Source organism: Leptodactylus fuscus, chromosome 3 (assembly GCF_031893055.1).
Source record: "Leptodactylus fuscus isolate aLepFus1 chromosome 3, aLepFus1.hap2, whole genome shotgun sequence".
NCBI lineage: Eukaryota > Metazoa > Chordata > Amphibia > Anura > Leptodactylidae > Leptodactylus > Leptodactylus fuscus.
The window spans coordinates 58985694-59002311 of record NC_134267.1 but is presented as its reverse complement, the minus strand read 5'-3'; the positions used below and the strand labels follow the sequence as shown (position 1 = coordinate 59002311).

The window sequence follows — 16618 nt, the reverse complement described above, 5'->3', positions numbered from 1 at the left end:
ACAACGGACAGCCGACACCAATGTGAACCTAGCTTTAACATGTTCAATCAATGAACCAGATCCCTATTTAAAATAATATGAAAATAATTTTATTGTAAAGTAATTCTCCATAAAGCAGTCAGATATGCAGAGCCACAAAGCACATCCGGGTGCATGCACACGGAGTAACGCCGGGCGTGTATGAGAGCCGTACACGCCGGCATTACAGCAGACTGCCGAACACTTCCCATTCACTTCAATGGGAGCGCTCGTAACAGCGGCGTTTACGAGCGCTCCCATTGAAGTGAATGGGAAGTGTTCGGCAGCCCTGCTGTAACGCCGGCGTGTACGGCTCTCATACACGCCCGGCGTTCTGTAGTGTGCATGCACCCTTAGACCTACTTTGAGGCGTATTGCGCCTAAAATCAATGGGAGGCGGAAAAAAAATGAACATGTTTTTTTTATGTGTTTTTGGCACTTTTTTTTAAAGGGAGTTGCTGGTCCATGCAGTGTGCTGAAGCAAAAAACAAACCCCGTAAAACCGCAACGAAAAATGTTCCAAAAAAAAAACGCAGCAAAAACCAAGTCATGTAAAAAAAAGTGCCATGAAACCATTTCCTAGTTCCATGTGAACATAACTGTTTATTATTTGGTTATTTATTAATGTATATTTTAAAATATGTCACAAGGGGACTTGAAGCTGGGATATCAGATCCTCAGTGCAATTCCCTGTAATACCTAGTATTGCAGAACACCTCACGTTAGGAGGATGTTACCTGACCTCCTGGCTGCCATGGCAACCCCTTGGCACCTGCAATCTTCGAGGGTCTGAGGGAAGACGGGGTGGAAGGAATCTTGCCCCTGGATGCTGTGATTGCTATCATAATTGCTCATGGCATCCAAAGAGTTAATCTGCTGTAGTCAGTATTTTCTCACTCCGGTGGTTGGTCCTGAACTTCAAGTTAAAGTACAGCCGGAGGCGCAGATTCTGTGCTCGCAGCATTACAGCTCTGTACTATTATGGTACTGAACATTAACTATACACTCAGTGCGACATAATATTACTGTGCAGAGCAGGAATGGGTTAATCTGTATCCCTGGACAAAACCCATGGCCGCTGCAAGGTTATATGTAAATTAGCATAGTCACTATATGCGAGGTAACCTTTTATTTTCTTCCTTATTTTTATTTTCTCTAAAGGTTAGCGCCCACTTAAGGAATAAGAGCTAGTTTACAAATAACCTTCCAGGGGACAAACCTTTGGAGAGGGTGGAAGGATTTAGAAAAAAAAAAAAAAAAAACAGAAAGTCCAAATTCTTCAGAGACAGCAGTATGATATGTGATCTGTCACTAGGTATTAGTACTTGGTGACAGGTCCTCATTAAAAAGCAATATTTTTGTAGTGACTGCTTTTTCCCACATAGCCAAAACATTAACAAGGATTTTTGCAGAAATTTCCAAGAAATTTTCATATCACTTTGCAGGAAAAAAAAAGTACATAGCACAGTTTGAAATTGCTCTAAGATCCCATCAAGTCGCATTTAACAAAGCAGTCTTCAGCAAGTTGTCTGGTAATTTTCAACAGGTTTTGACTCAATGTATTTGTATGGAAAGTGCTATCCTACTGACTTTTGCAGTGAGCAATAAAAAAGTCAAGTGTAGCCTTATCCTTCAGATGAGTTTCATCATTTTCATTGTAGGAGAAATCATAGCTGAGTATTATTATATTGCTTTACATCATTCTAGTAAGTATGGATTCTTCTGTACAATTTTGATACAGTTTTAGGTTAAGGCCCATGTAGTGGCTGCAGCTAAAAAGTGCTGTGCAAAAGGAAGATATTTTTCTGCAATGGGTGTATGGGATTAGTCAGAATCCCATCCACTTTGCAGGTACTGTAAAACCAGAGGCACACCAAGGGGCCACTGTGGGGCATAATAGAGGTTGGGTGGTCCACTATGGGGAATAATAGAGGTTGCAGGGGCCACAGTGGCCTCTGTAACCTCTATTATGCTCCACAGTGGCCCCTGCTAACTCTATTATGCCCCACAGTGGCCCCTCAACCTCTATTATTTCCCACAGTGGCCCCTCAACCTCTGTTATTCCATACAGTGGCCCCTTGTCCTCTATTATGCCCCACAGCAGCCCCTCAAGCCTTGTTATTCCCCACAGTGTCCCCTCAACCTCTATTATGCCCCACAGCAGCCCCAGTCTATTGTGCAACTGTAGGGCATAATAGAGGCTGCATGGACCGCTGTGGGGTGTAATAGAGGCTGCAGGGGCCACTGTGGGGCATAATAAATGCTGCAGGGGTCGCTGTGGGGCATAATTCCGCATGCAACTGACATTTATGAAAGTGTTCATTAGGGGATATTATGAATAGAAGGGGCATTATTTATATATATATATATATATATATATATATATATATATATATATATATATATATTTATGGAGGTCGGGTGTGTGGAGAAGTGCGGAGTCAAAGATGTCCGTGTTTCAAACTTTACAGAGAAAGCTCACAATAGGAATAGTAATTCTAGAATGTACCTGGTATTTTTCTTTTTTACATTCACCAGTGGCGTAACTAGGAATGGCGGGGCCCCATGGCGAACTTTTGACCGACCCCTCCTCCTGCCGCATTCCTGCACGCTCTATTATGCCCCATAGTGGCCACTGCACACAATATTATGCCCCATAATTGCCCCTGCACACAATATTATATCCCATAGTGGCCCCTGCACACACTATTATGCCCCATAATGAACACGCATGAACAATTATTATACTCTTGTAGGCAATGTACCGTCACTCGGTTAAACTGTGTGGTGCCAGGAAAAGGCTTCTCATGGCCATAATCAAATAATAGAAGGAATTTCCGGCACTCAACGTTGTATGCTTCCATTGTGCAAATTTTATTATATCTGACAATGATACATAGACGTTTCGGTCAATAACAGACCTTCTTCAGTGTGTCTTAAATATAAAAATCACAAAAAATATGTACATTAAATAAAGAAAAATCACCAGTCTCAAATAAAAACTGAAAAAAAATAAAGAATAGGATATACAAACAAATATGGTATACTAAATGTAAGTATATATACAATACAGTACAGAAAAATCCATGTGTATAGAGATATACAAAGGTAATTATATCTGCAGGTAACTACAGGAAGCATACAATGTTGAGTGCCGGAAATTCCTTTTATCATTCAATTATTATTTTTCTTTTCAGACCCCAGAGTATAATAATCGGAGACCCGGGGGATGCAAACATAAAAAGCAGTGTTACTTACCTATCTCCCACTCCGCTGCAGTCCTCTGTGGTGTGGTCTTTTTTTAATGACATACTCACGTCGCATGTAACTCCAGCCGGTAACGGCCTATTAAGAAAAGAAAAAAAACGCAGCGGTAGAGTTTGTCGCCGGGCCCCTAATGTCCCAGGCCCTGTGGCAGCTGCTACCGCTGCTACCCCAGTAGTTACGCCACTGACTTTCACTGTGTACGGACTTCTTCTCTCCTCCTCTGGGGAAGCCCTTGCAGGATGCAGAACAGGAGCTCAGCTGCAGCAGTGGACACTTCAGTCTGAGGAGAGCAAGGCTTCAGATGGCACCGCAGGCCTTGCTGAACTGGAGGCGGGGGCAGGGCTACTACCTCTTACAGCAGCTCATACAGAGCCTTCCTGGAGTCCCTGCTAGCACGGCTGCTGCGCTGCTACAAGTGACTGCACAGCCCAGCAGCCGGTGCACAGTGAGTGACCCGACTGTCTGTCAGTGAGAATAGATGGTTGGTCACTATATAAACATAATGGTGAAATATTAGGCAGCGCAGGAGCCCCTTAAACTGTGGGGGCCCTGGGCAATTGGCCAGTTTGCCCCCCCCCCCCAACGCCGGCCCTGACTGAATACTGGAGGGGTCTTTTGATCATCCACCTCAAGCAGCAGAGAGGATAGGTTCACCACTGTGAAAAATACTATGGTTTTTGCTGCAGAAACTGTGGCATTTACACTTATGGAGCATTTAAAGCTCCTGAACTCAGGAAAAAAAAATAGAATCTTATCCATATAGTACCCTTCCCCTTATGGTTCGCTCATAGCTGTAAATCAATAAACTGTGACAATCTGACACTTGAGATTTCACATATTCAGGGATAGGCTACGTTAACCTCTCACTTCTTATTGTAATTATTTTAACCCCTTCCCCCTCTGCGCCATACTATTTCATTGCGAAACCATATTGTTAATGTTCAGTGTCGTAACAATATGGTGTAGATCTGTAGCAGGCACAGGAGTTGTACCTGCTACATCTCTTTTGGGTTCTTGTTGTATTACACAATAGGGATCTGGGACTCGCTGCAGAAGTCAGAAAATAATCCAACTTTGGTATATTAACCACCTCAGTTACCAAAACCCAATGAAAATTACTGCCCCACAGTAAAAGTGTCCTCACATATCTCCATCAGCAAAAAAGTAAAAAGAAAAGTTTTAGTAAAAGCATGGTCCTCCCCCAAACGCTAATAAATGCTAATCAAAACATTGTGTAGCCCAAAGTGGTGGCAACTAAAAATACAACTTGATGTCATATGGCCATATCTACAAAGTAGTTATGAACTTGGAATGTAGAGATGGAAAACATATAGAAAAATTAACCAAGTTTCAATGACTGAATATCCTTAAAAGATTTAAAAAATATAATATAATGATACGTAGAAAATCTGAAGTAACTGGACAAGAAAACGTAACAAAATGCTATTTGATATTTTCCCTTCATATTAGTAAGACGCAGTTGCCTTTGATTTTTTTTTTCTCCCAAAGTTTTTGTATCATAAACTGAAAAATGATTATGTTAAGAGATGGAAATGACAACAATAATTTTGGTTCATGGAATAAACTCTGACTACTGAAGCATTAACTTTAATGAATCCATTTTATGGCAGCAATAGAGTGTTTAAATGGGTCAAGATCTGCATTTGTGAAGTGGTTCTTTGTCTGTTTAGCATCTCATTTTATCATCACAACATTGAAAAGTCGGGATGCTTTTAGAAACCAGTGCATACACAAATAATTCAAAACTGATATCTAGATGATAGGTTACATTAAAAAGAGAATCCCCTATATGTCAAACCAATATGGCATCAATGTCACGTTATGTGCAGTCACAATCCAGTTAATCAATTCTAGTATATAGCAGTAATCTGAGGGCTACACTGCACTGATACAAGGAGGGAGGGCCAAAATAAGATACAGTACAGCTTTTAGGCTAAGGCCCCACGGTTGGGGAAAAAACACGGTGGCAATGCAGGTTTCACCTGTAGACTTTTTGCATCAATAATATCTATAAGGAAACCTGCCGGCGTTTCTATATGTGTAATTGACATGCTGCGACGGCATTGGAGATCGCAGCATGTCCACTGCGCTTATTCTTCTACAATCTGTGGATAGGATTTGCTAGGTATAACAGACATGCTGTGATATATATAAAAAAAAAAAAAAAAAACGCAATGATTTTTGATATTGCAGCATGTCCACTGCAGATATTTTTCTGTTTTTGTTTTTTTTTGCAAATTTGCAGCATTTACACTATGTGGGTCCCCAGCCTTAAATTTGTTAGTGGCAAGATTGAAGTTTAATACAAGAAAAGTTTGTACACTATGCCCCTAACTGACCCTACAAAAATTAATAAGTGGTTTTGGAGGTGCTAGACTTCACATTGTGTTGAGATGGAAGCTATTATATGACAAATATGTGTGTTCAGTGATGTAACTAGGAAAAGACCCCAGAGTATAATGATAGCAGTGTCTGTGGGGTTCACGGGCCTGCTGCCTCACTTACCATTCCCCGATCCTGCTCACAGCTCTCGCTGCAGAAGGGGAAGTGCAGGCGGCAGTGAGGTGGAGCGAGAATTGGTAAGTAAACAGGGCCCATTACTTGCTGGGGTTAACCCAGCAGGTAAAAGCCTATTAAAAAAATTGAAACATAAAACATCAGGGGCCCACTGGGCCCCCTAATGTCCTGGGAACAGTGGCATCAGCTAGCGGAAAAAAGAAGCAAGCTGCCCTTTCTTCAAGAGGAATCCGCATCTTATTCAGCCACGGCGTCCGCCTCACATCAGCACACTCCGGACTAGTCCCATTCATTTGGGCCTAATCCGGAGTGGAAAGCCGCAACGGTATATGCACACGTGGAATTGCATGTGAACTTAGCCTTATACTATAAAATGAAGAGTTCAGCTCTGCAGCACATCTGCTGCAATCTGCCTATAGTTTTGGAATGGTAAAAATGTCCTGTGCAATATGCCCTTTAGCTTTTATTGTTTTTAAGACTACGGAGCCATCATAAAATGTAATAGGAACACAGATGTATAGGCATCAAGAGTTAAGCAGAAATGTCTACAGTTAAAGGGGTAACTCTCTTGCCTACTTAGGAATTCCCTCAATTATCTAATGTACATTTGTATTATTATCCCTTTTCTATTATGTTAACAGAGGTTAATGCAAAAATAGGAAGTTTTCAACAGTCAAAGCTTTCAACTGCATAGAATTAAAGTGGTAGAGGCAGACACAAATCCAAAAGAGTCCAGTAAGAATTTTCAAATCTATTGATCATAATGGCAGAGTGGTAACTAAACTTAGCTTCACCCAGGACAAATATTCATACCAAATCTATATGTCAATAACTTGATCAAAGCAGAGTGACCAGTTATTGTTCCATGTATCCATCACCTGATGTACATGCTCTACCAACTCCCTTCACCACCAAGGTAATCCCCTAATAATGAAAATTACTATAACGGAAACGGGTCCCAACTGCCATGACCTTATTTTTGTTTATGTTGGTGTAGGTGTCAGCTGGGGATTTGATCTGGGCTCCTGTGTTCTGCTGGGGGTTTCTTTGCCACTGGACCATCAGTTTTGGCATTTGGTGTCAGTCCTCTGAGCATACTTGAGGTTTCAGGAATCGAACCTCAGGTGTTAAGGATTGCCATCAACCTATGGGAGGATTCTGGGGCCTTTATCAGGAAGAGGGCAGCTCCAATAGTTGCCGGTTTTTGTGGTCCCAACCTAAAATTTGTGGCCCTGGGAGGAGGAGTGTTTTGCTTGTGCTGTAACTGACTTGAAAGGAGTTTGAGTGTTGTTTGTTTGTGTGTGAGTTTGGTTTTTCCCTCCACACTTCTACTCTGCCCTGTCCTTCACATCTGTATGTTTGGCACCATCTGGTTGTTGTCTCACCTCTCCACTGTCCCTCTCCTCATTTCTCTTGTTTTGTATTGTGTTGTGCTGCGTGTCCATTGTCCAGCACCTCCCATCCTGTTTGTTTTGTCTGCAGCTGCACCTTTATTTCTGCAGGGGTCACTACCTTAGTATCCCCAGTCCCTAGCGCTCTTGCAGCTCTTGCCCTATCTGTCTGAGGTCTTCGTGCTAGATAGCCAGGAGTTGTCGGGGCCAAGGCTAGCTTGGGGACAGCTGACCACCACCCGTAGGCAGGGCCTAGCTAGCCACCGTAGTGCCAGGGATAGTCTCCTTCCCCTGTTTCCTTAGCGGTGCAATCTGCAGCCCGGAATCTGTGTCTGGACTTTGACACGAACGTGACACCAACTTCATCATGAACTGGATTTGACTCAAATTGAACAAATAGCAATTCATCTCAATGGAATAAAATGGCAACTGTTACATGTCTGAGCAGGAAATACAGAAGACATGTGTGAGACTGAAATTCTGATGTTCTATCACTATCTGATAGTAACTGACAGCACCTCAGCCAATAGACAGTGGTAGGTGGATGTTTCATTGTTGATGTAATATACAGTATATAAGATGCTGCAAGCATTATCAGAAGCTAGATACAGTGGTCATAGTGTAGGGTCTGTGATTCATACACAGTGCAGGGTAGGGTTTGCATTATACAGAGTACAGATCTGAAAAGCTTGCAAGCAATAGTTAGAATAGTAAAATTTAGTGAGATTCAAGCAATTACATAGATAGGAGTGAGGGCATATCTGCTGGTCCTTGAACATTGCCAATAATCTCATTTTGTCTATACAGTGTTCAGATACAGTGAGTGACCAGTGAATTGGGTAGAAATGGAAGACTTATAAATAATTTGTAATAAATGATAATACGAAGTTTCTTATCTTTGCTTGTAATATTGATTCATATTGTTTGTTGAAACATCTTGTCCATATAGGTATAGGCCAGTGATGGCGAACCTTTTAAAAACCGAGTGCCCAAACTGCAACCCAAAACCCACAAAATTTTCGCGGAGTGCCAACACGACAATATAGACTTAATACTATGCGGATCCACAATTGCGGACAGTTACTGACCAAAAATTACAGTCATGTGGGGCTTTACAGAGCTTTCACTAATACAAACAACGTTGTACTGAAATGTAAAGGTCTCGGCATTTGGTACTTTGAACAATTAATTTTCACTATTTACATCGCACAGGATCTGTTTTATAGTTACCGTGTAATATTCTTACATCCTGTACTAATATCACGTCTGCTATAAAACAGATACTGTGTGATATAAATAGTGAGGGGACCCCAGACAGTATTATATGCTCTGCAGTGGGCCCACCACACAATATTATATTCTCCACAGTACCACAGTAGCCCCCCAGTGTTATATGCTCCGCAGTAGGTGTCCCCCCCCCCCACAGGATTATATGCTCCACAGTGGCATCCACACACAGTATTGTGTGCTTATAAATAGGCCCCCCCCAGTATTATATGCTCTTTAGTACACCCCCCAGTATTATAAGCCACCCCAGTATTATAAGCCACCCCAGTATTATAAGCCCCCCCAGTATTATAAGCCCCCTCAGTATTATACACTCCCCCCAGTATTATACACTCCCCCCAGTATTATACATCCCACCCAGTATTATAAGCCCCCCCAGTATTATACACTCCCCCCAGTATTATACACCCCACCCAGTATTATAAGCCCCCCCAGTATTATACACTCCCCCCCAGTATCATACACCCCACCAAGTATTATAAGCGCTCCCACCAACATCATATACACAGTGAGCCACTCTCATACTCACCCCTGAAGAGCCGCCGGCATCCACCTTCTTGTCACTGGCGGCGCTGATGACGTCATCGCGCCCGCGTCGGGGCAGAGGTCAAACTCTGCAGCCAGTGTAGGCCGCGGTCGCGCGATCCGCGGCCTACCCTGACAGCTTTCAGCTGTATGTGCATTTGCACATACAACTGAAGGCAGTGATCGCTCATCAACGGGGAATCCTGTACCGGATTCCCTGTTGGTGAGCGATCCGGGCAACCGCACGCGTGCCAGCATGGAGGGCTCTGCGTGCCCTCTCTGGCACGCGTGCCATAGGTTCGCCATCACTGGTATAGGCTAATACAATTATGTAAGTAACTGTCATGTTAATATAATTACCCATGTACAAAATTACTGAAGAAAAACTGACAACAGTAATAAACAGTTTTTACTGTCTCATTTGCAGCTCCGTTGCTTTCATTAAGATTAAGAGGCATCTGTATAAACTAGTTCTAGCATATTGTTTTATCTCTTTCTTCTACTATGCTAAAATGAATGATAAATTACTAAATTACTAGCGCTTCCATCTCTTAGGCAGTTGCCAGGAAACATAGACAGTAATTCTCTAGGGATGTGAGAGCAGAACAATATTTTATCATTATAATAGTAACACAGACTGCTGAATGGTTCTGGTTTCTGAAATAGCAATTCATGAATAATTATGTAATAGTTCTTGTTATATAGAAGCACTTTCATGTCCATACAATGCAAATATCATTTGCCTAATTATAATAAAAATATCTACGGAGATTGAAGCATTAGCGTATGAGAGGTATACATAATATTTAGTTGGTTACAATTTTAGTCATTTATGCTTCAGCATCTCTTCTGTTGAATACAACCAGTTGTGTTAGCCTTTGCTCCCACTTGTGCACCTGTGACTCTGTTGCTGTTTTACAAGTTGTCCTTCTATTGACCAATTTGGGTTGAGGCGCACCCCTGCATACCAGGAATACCCCATAATATCTGTCATTTAGGAGGTTCTCTGACCCATCATCAAGCTATCACAGTTTAGCTCTTGTCGTTAATGTTCAGTTATTGTTACGCACCACTGAGTATTAATATACAAATCATGGATCTTTTTTTTTTTTTTTTTTAAATTGTCCTGACCGCTCACTGTGAGAAGTCATTTATGACTTCTGTCATCTTTCTTGACTAGGGTTGAGCGAAAAGATCAGAAAAGATCAGATTCCGATCCCAATCTTTTCCCGCGGGTTCAAGTTCGGAGGTTATTTACCACAATGCTTGGCTACTGGCCAATCATTGTTAGGTTTTTCTCACAATAATTGGCCAGTAGCCAAGCATTGTGGTAAATAACCTCCGACCTCCATCCCGCGGGAAAAGATCGGGATCGGAATATGATCTTTTCTAATCTTTTCACTCAACCCTATTCTTGACATGTCTTAGTAGGTCCTTGCATTCTGCATAAAATAACAATATTAAATCATCTTTTCCCAACTTTTCAATGTTCTGGATTATTCTTGTAATAGAAGTTTACATAAGTCAACACGTTGTCAATGGAGTCCAAAGACAGTTAGATTGTTCCAGCAGCTTTGTGTAACATCTCTGCCTGTTCGGGTCACTGCACTACCCTCTGCTCGTGTGCTGCGGCGCAGGAGGCGGGTGCAGTTTGGGTCTTGGCTTAAAGTTTTTGGTCGCACTGTGTGTACTCTGCTCTAGTTCTGTGATTGCACCACACCCGTCTTCTGCCCTTTTTTATTTTATTTTATTTTTTGGAGTCTTCTGCCCTTGTTGCCTTTGTCCATTAAGTGGTTAATTTTGTCTTGCCGGTGATTGACAGCCTGCCATCCTGTCAATTCCATGGGCGGGTTCTTCCTCCCTATATAGCCTTGGCTCCCATTCACACCAGTGCTTGCCATTGCCGCGTGCATACTTGCTCTTTACTGTCCCTGTTTTGCTTATACTATTATCCTTGACCTTTGGCTTTCCTCACTGACTATCTTTTGAACTTCGATTTGGCACTGCATCGCTCGACTGTTTACTGAACCTTGGCTAGCTGACCTTCCGTTGTTGTTGTTCAAATTTTGGATTGTTGTTAAAGTGTTAAATCATAACAATATATATATATATATATATATATATATATATATATATATATATATATATATATGATACTGCCATGATCGCGATGCCCTGCAGAATATGGGTAACATGTCGTTTTGGCTGCACCATGAGTACTATAAAACAAAACCCATAAGACAATGCTGAAAATGCGTCTTTTTTCTAAATCCTCCTGTTCTCAGTTTTTTGCAGCTTCCCAGTACATTGAACAGCATTTTAAATGGTAATACTATGAATTACATTCTGTCCTGCAAAAAATAAGCCCCCATACTGCGAATGGAAAAATAAAATCTATAACAGAAACATCAGCACTTTTTCAAAATGATGCATATATATATATATATATATATATATATATATATATATATATATATTCCACAGGCAAGACAAAAAATGAAGAATGATTTTTCGGCTAACTAAGCTTTCATCAGATTCTCTAATGTTGCTGCATAAGCAGGTATATATGAAGAAGGTCCTTGAGAATAGCATCAGGAGCAGTGAAAAAGCAAAGTACGCTATACGGAAAGATCCACCAGCAGCAGGGCTTCGGTGTGTAATGTGGCGGTATGCCGCTCCGTAAATTGGCAGTAGATTTTCTACTACTTCTAGCTATGCTCACTTTGAGCTCATTGTGAAGCTGTCTGTCTTTCATCTCGATGAGATCACTGCCAAAAAATATTGTGTGATGTCACAATATTGTGTGCTTCATAATCACAGAAACAACCTGGGGATATTTTCTAACTTTCAATAGAGAAAGTCTTTGCAGCAAGTTGGCAATAAGATGCCATAAGTAGAGAGAAGATGGATAGCCTACGCAATTCTTACATAATGTGGCCAACATACTGCACATCTTCCCGCTTCACCTCTTTGCTACCTCTATAGAAGGAATAGAAGCCCTTGGAGTAGAAACAACAGCAGAAGATGGTCTGCATTAATGGTATGTGTAAGGCATACTTCTAGCAATACTGAAACATGTGGGAGGCTAAAGTGCTCCAAAATGCCCAATTTCTTTTTGTTGGACGGTTTTAAGAAATTAGCTCCATAATGTTCAATACATTTGGGAACACTTTGCTTTTTTTATTGCTTCCGTTGAGCAGATTACTAAATTCAAAGCCCCGCTCAACTCCTATTACTAGAGAACAATACCTTGCAGGGGCTCAGATTAGTTACACAATTGAGGCTTAGTTATTAGGTCACATGAGTGTCTGTGGCATGCGGATAAACCGCATACAAATTCCATATGCATGTATTGCTCAAGACACAGGGAGTAAATGAACAGTGAGAAACAGATACTAACCAGATTTCTTCCATGTAACCAGCACATAGCAGTGCGGCTGAGTTCATGTTTTCTGTTTTTTTATTCTTTTGTACATTCCGGGTTTACAGCAACAAGACCCCTATAAGAAAGAAAACTAAGTAGATGAAATTGCACACAATAAGGCTAAGGTCTCATGTAGCGAAACATAGCCAAAAAAAACGCTGCAGAAAAAAAAGCAACAGAATCGCATTGCGTTTCTTTTCCGCAATGTTTTTCAATGCGTTTTTTCTGAGTTTTTCTCAGCATATTTTCTTCCTAGAGGCTAAGGCCCCACAGGGGGTCCCGCAGCAAAAAAGCGCTGCGGGTCTTTAGACAGAAAGTTCACACAGGTTCCCTACGCAGACTTTCTGCTTCAATTATACCTATAGGGAAACTGCCAGTGTTTACGTAGGTATAATTGACATGCTGCAATTTCCAAAAACGCGCCGATTGTAAGAAATCACAGCGTGACCGCACTGCGGTTTTTACGGCACAGTAAGGGAAAATGCCAGAGTCTCCGTTGGTATAATTGACAAGCTGAGATTTTTTGCAAACATGTGGTGTTTTTGAAAACGCAACTTTTCTTCTGCGGATTTTTTTCTGCAATGTGTGGATGGGATGTGCAAGAATCTAATTCATTTTGCAGATACTGTAAAAACACATTTTTTGTCACAGCATTTCTATAATGCCAAAAACGCTGCATTTTTGCAATGTGGGGCTTCTGCTTAAATCTAAAGACACAATAAGTATTAAAGCAGGATTAATAGCTTCAGCATTTGTGACATATGCACAGGATATCCCATAAATTAAACGATTAATGACAATCTACATTTATGTCTATGAGAGTTACAAAAAATCTTGGGCAAGCTGCAAGTATTCCCTCCATTTCTTTGGCTTTGATGGTAAAAGCAATATCTCATGGCCACTTTGAATCAACAAATGAAGGTCACAAGACAATGGTTCCTCCTGAGGGTCCTGGAGATCGTAACCCCATTTACAATTACCCAATCACTGTATACAGATCAGCAGCAAGGCCAAACAGCATGTAACCAACTAGCATCAGTAGTCCATAGGGGCAGTGTATATGGTATGTCCAGTGGCAAACCTAGCCTCCGTGCTGCCTGAGGCGGCCGCGTCACCTCGCCTCATTACCTCTGTGCCCCTAGGTATGTCAGCATTTTTTTTTACACTGTTTTCAGTCTCCAGATTAGACACTTTGATCATACTAGAGGAAATTATTGACAGCCTACTTTCCTGCTAAACAGAAGGATAGTCTCAAACTGAGTTCACCCATTGTACATCTTCGTTCAACAAAAGAAGGAAGAAAATCCTTTAACAGAAGAAAAAAAACTTTCTTCTAGGATCTATTCCAATTTTTGATATCTAATCAAACTTTTGTTAACCAATTAGAATGCAAAGTACAAGTAGTAATATACAGTAGGATTCCAATAGATGTTACTTTTCATGTTATCTATATCTGTACAACTACATATTGCACAATGGTTGGACACGTGCCACCAACTACTTACTATATATGAAGTAATGTATCATACTCTGTTACTGGAAAGGTGCAATGGAGGGTCTGTCACAGTCAATTGTAGAAAATACATGGCAATATCAATATCCAGGCGTCAAAGTACGCATACCGATTTCCAGGCAGCCCCTTCTTATTCGCCCATTGACAAAGGTCTGGATGACCAAAGCAGTTGATACATTCTTGTATTGTACTATATACCATTTAATAAATGGCTCAAATATATGCGGAATTTGAATAAAACCCCTTTAGGTTAAGACCCAATGTAGCGCCCCAAAGCAAAAAGGCTTCTGTGAACTTTCTGCTTCTATTATACCTATAGGGAAACCACCAACGTTTTTGTAGACATAATTGACATACTGCGATTTCTAAAACTGAGGGTCCGTTGTGTGTATTTTCTGATAATGTGGCGATGGGCTTCTCTAGAATCCCATACACTTTGCAGGAACTGTAAAACGCTGCATTTTTTCCACGCCGTTTATGCCACGTAGGGCCCTGGCCTTAAAATTATTTTGGAATAAAAAGTAAATAAAAGTAAATATGATGGTGCTATATAAGGAAGCTAAATAAATAATATGACTTAATATTTCACACAAAGCCGACAGACACGTTTATTAGTACAGACACAGACTAACACTAAGAAGTTCTTTCAAAGTCATAAAGGTGGAGAGGGTTTGGGGATTTTTTGTTGCAGACCGAGATATATTATTTGGTAGACCGAGATATGTTATTGGCAACAATGTATATGAATGTCTGAGACATCTCAGTATTCATCAAAATGCATAGATAAAACATAGATGTTGTATTTTTGAGTAGTTTCTATGCTTATAAAAGTTATACTGTGATATTGTACCCAAAAAAACAGATTTTTTTAGGCATGAACAATACATAACATATATCACTTTACGTTATGAAACAGTGGCCCTGTTTAATCTATCATGTCATACAATATATAGGGTTAGAGTAGTTCAGTTATGAGTGCTAACATCTCAGGTTTTGGTTAACTTGTATTGCTATAAATCAATATATTATTTGCATAATCATATCCTCCATACACAGAATAAGTGTAGTTATATCAATTCCTTGTTTACTAAAGACTGTCTTGGATATTCTGCACACATACAAAGTTACCCCAACAAGGGGCTTGATCCTAAATTTGTACCTGACTTACAGCCTCCAGACAGCGAAGTACGGTTCTGTCATTGCATTTATTATAGGGATAACACAGGCAGTAATATAATAATATAGTAAAGTAAAATAGCAATCTGAGATCATTATAACATAAAAAGGCATTACCTGCTAGTGTTAACAGATGATAACTTCTGCATAGAAAATGCCCTTCCCGTGAAATATCTTCATTCTTCTTCCTCTGCTTTTTCTGCTCTGCACTAGTCCATTATGAAATACCAGCCATTCCCACAGCAACAAGCTGATGTCACAGGGAGAAAATGAGGACTCCTTGCTAAGAGCGAGTCTAAGAAGACACAATTATCTGAACGGAACATAATTTGGTTTAGATTATATTAAAAGAAGAAAATAAGATGTTATCTTTTAGGTAAAAATGAGTGATAACAGGTAAGGGAATGTGGGAGAGCATTAGAAACAGCTCATGCAAATGTAGCTTCCTATAACTAAACTATATGCAGAAGAAAGTTACAACAGTATATAAATCTATAGCAAATCACATAAAATTTCCATCGTGATTTAGGAAAATTTCAGCAAAAAATGCTGCAATTTCATCACAAATTTCATTTGTTACAATGCAAAGAGTAAAATCTGCTGTAAGTAAAATCTAACATGCCGTAGATTATAATTTCACAATGCAGGTTGAGTTTCGTGCAGTTTGTGCTGCAGAAATTTTCTGCATTATGTGAATGATCCATTGCTGTTACTGCAAAATCCTCCAGAATATTTGCACAGAAAATCTGTAGCGTTTCAGTCACACGAAGACGTACCCCAAGACTAAGGACACATGTTGAGTTTTCGTAGCTTTTCTCATGCAGATTTTGCGTCTTTCTTTTTATCCAAAGACTAAAGCTCCACATGGTGGAACACATCTAAAAAATGCTGTGGAAAAAAAAAACGCTGCGAAAATGCAACACGTTTTTTTTTCTGCAGCATTTTACTCTGCTGTATTTTTTCCCTTATTAAATCTATAGGGAAAACACAAGCTAAAATTTACACAATTGAGAGGAGGTACGGGGTAACAGAGAAGCTTCTCCAAAGGTCTGCCAGACATGCTACTCCCTCAGAGGCAACAAATCAACCAGGTCATTTAGTAAAACGGCACCAACCACTAGGAGGGGTGGTAAATGTTGTATTGGGAGGGGCTTAGAAGGGGATCAAGCAGCCAAGACTTTAGTATCCAGACCCAGGTCTCAAAATGGAGACTATAGCTGCATACAATGTTGGTGGTGCCAAGAATTTGTACATGTGTCCAATCATCCCTCACAACTTCCAATGGAGTGTGATAACCAGGTATGTCTTTGTTTGCCTAGACAGTTTTTTCTTCAGATAGTGTGTTTGATTTGGAACCTCAAATGTGTACTGTGTCCATAGGATGTTGAGCACTTCTGGATTCTGGGACCTTGGTACATGGTTTTCTGGTAGACCCGGCATTATACATTGGACAGATTGTTGGGACACTACACATACATG

The 16618-nt window shown here is 40.6% G+C and overlaps 1 protein-coding gene across 1 annotated transcript in view; it reads right to left on the bottom strand.

The window, feature by feature from the left end:
• ESR1 (estrogen receptor 1) overlaps positions 1-15328 on the bottom strand; it is a 182482-nt gene extending 167154 nt beyond the window's left edge. Inside the window, exon 1 of the mRNA XM_075267645.1 lies at positions 15257-15328. The gene's annotated coding sequence lies outside the window, so the exon portion shown is untranslated. The remainder of the gene's footprint in view (positions 1-15256) is intronic.
• Between the last annotated feature and the right edge of the window lie 1290 nt (positions 15329-16618).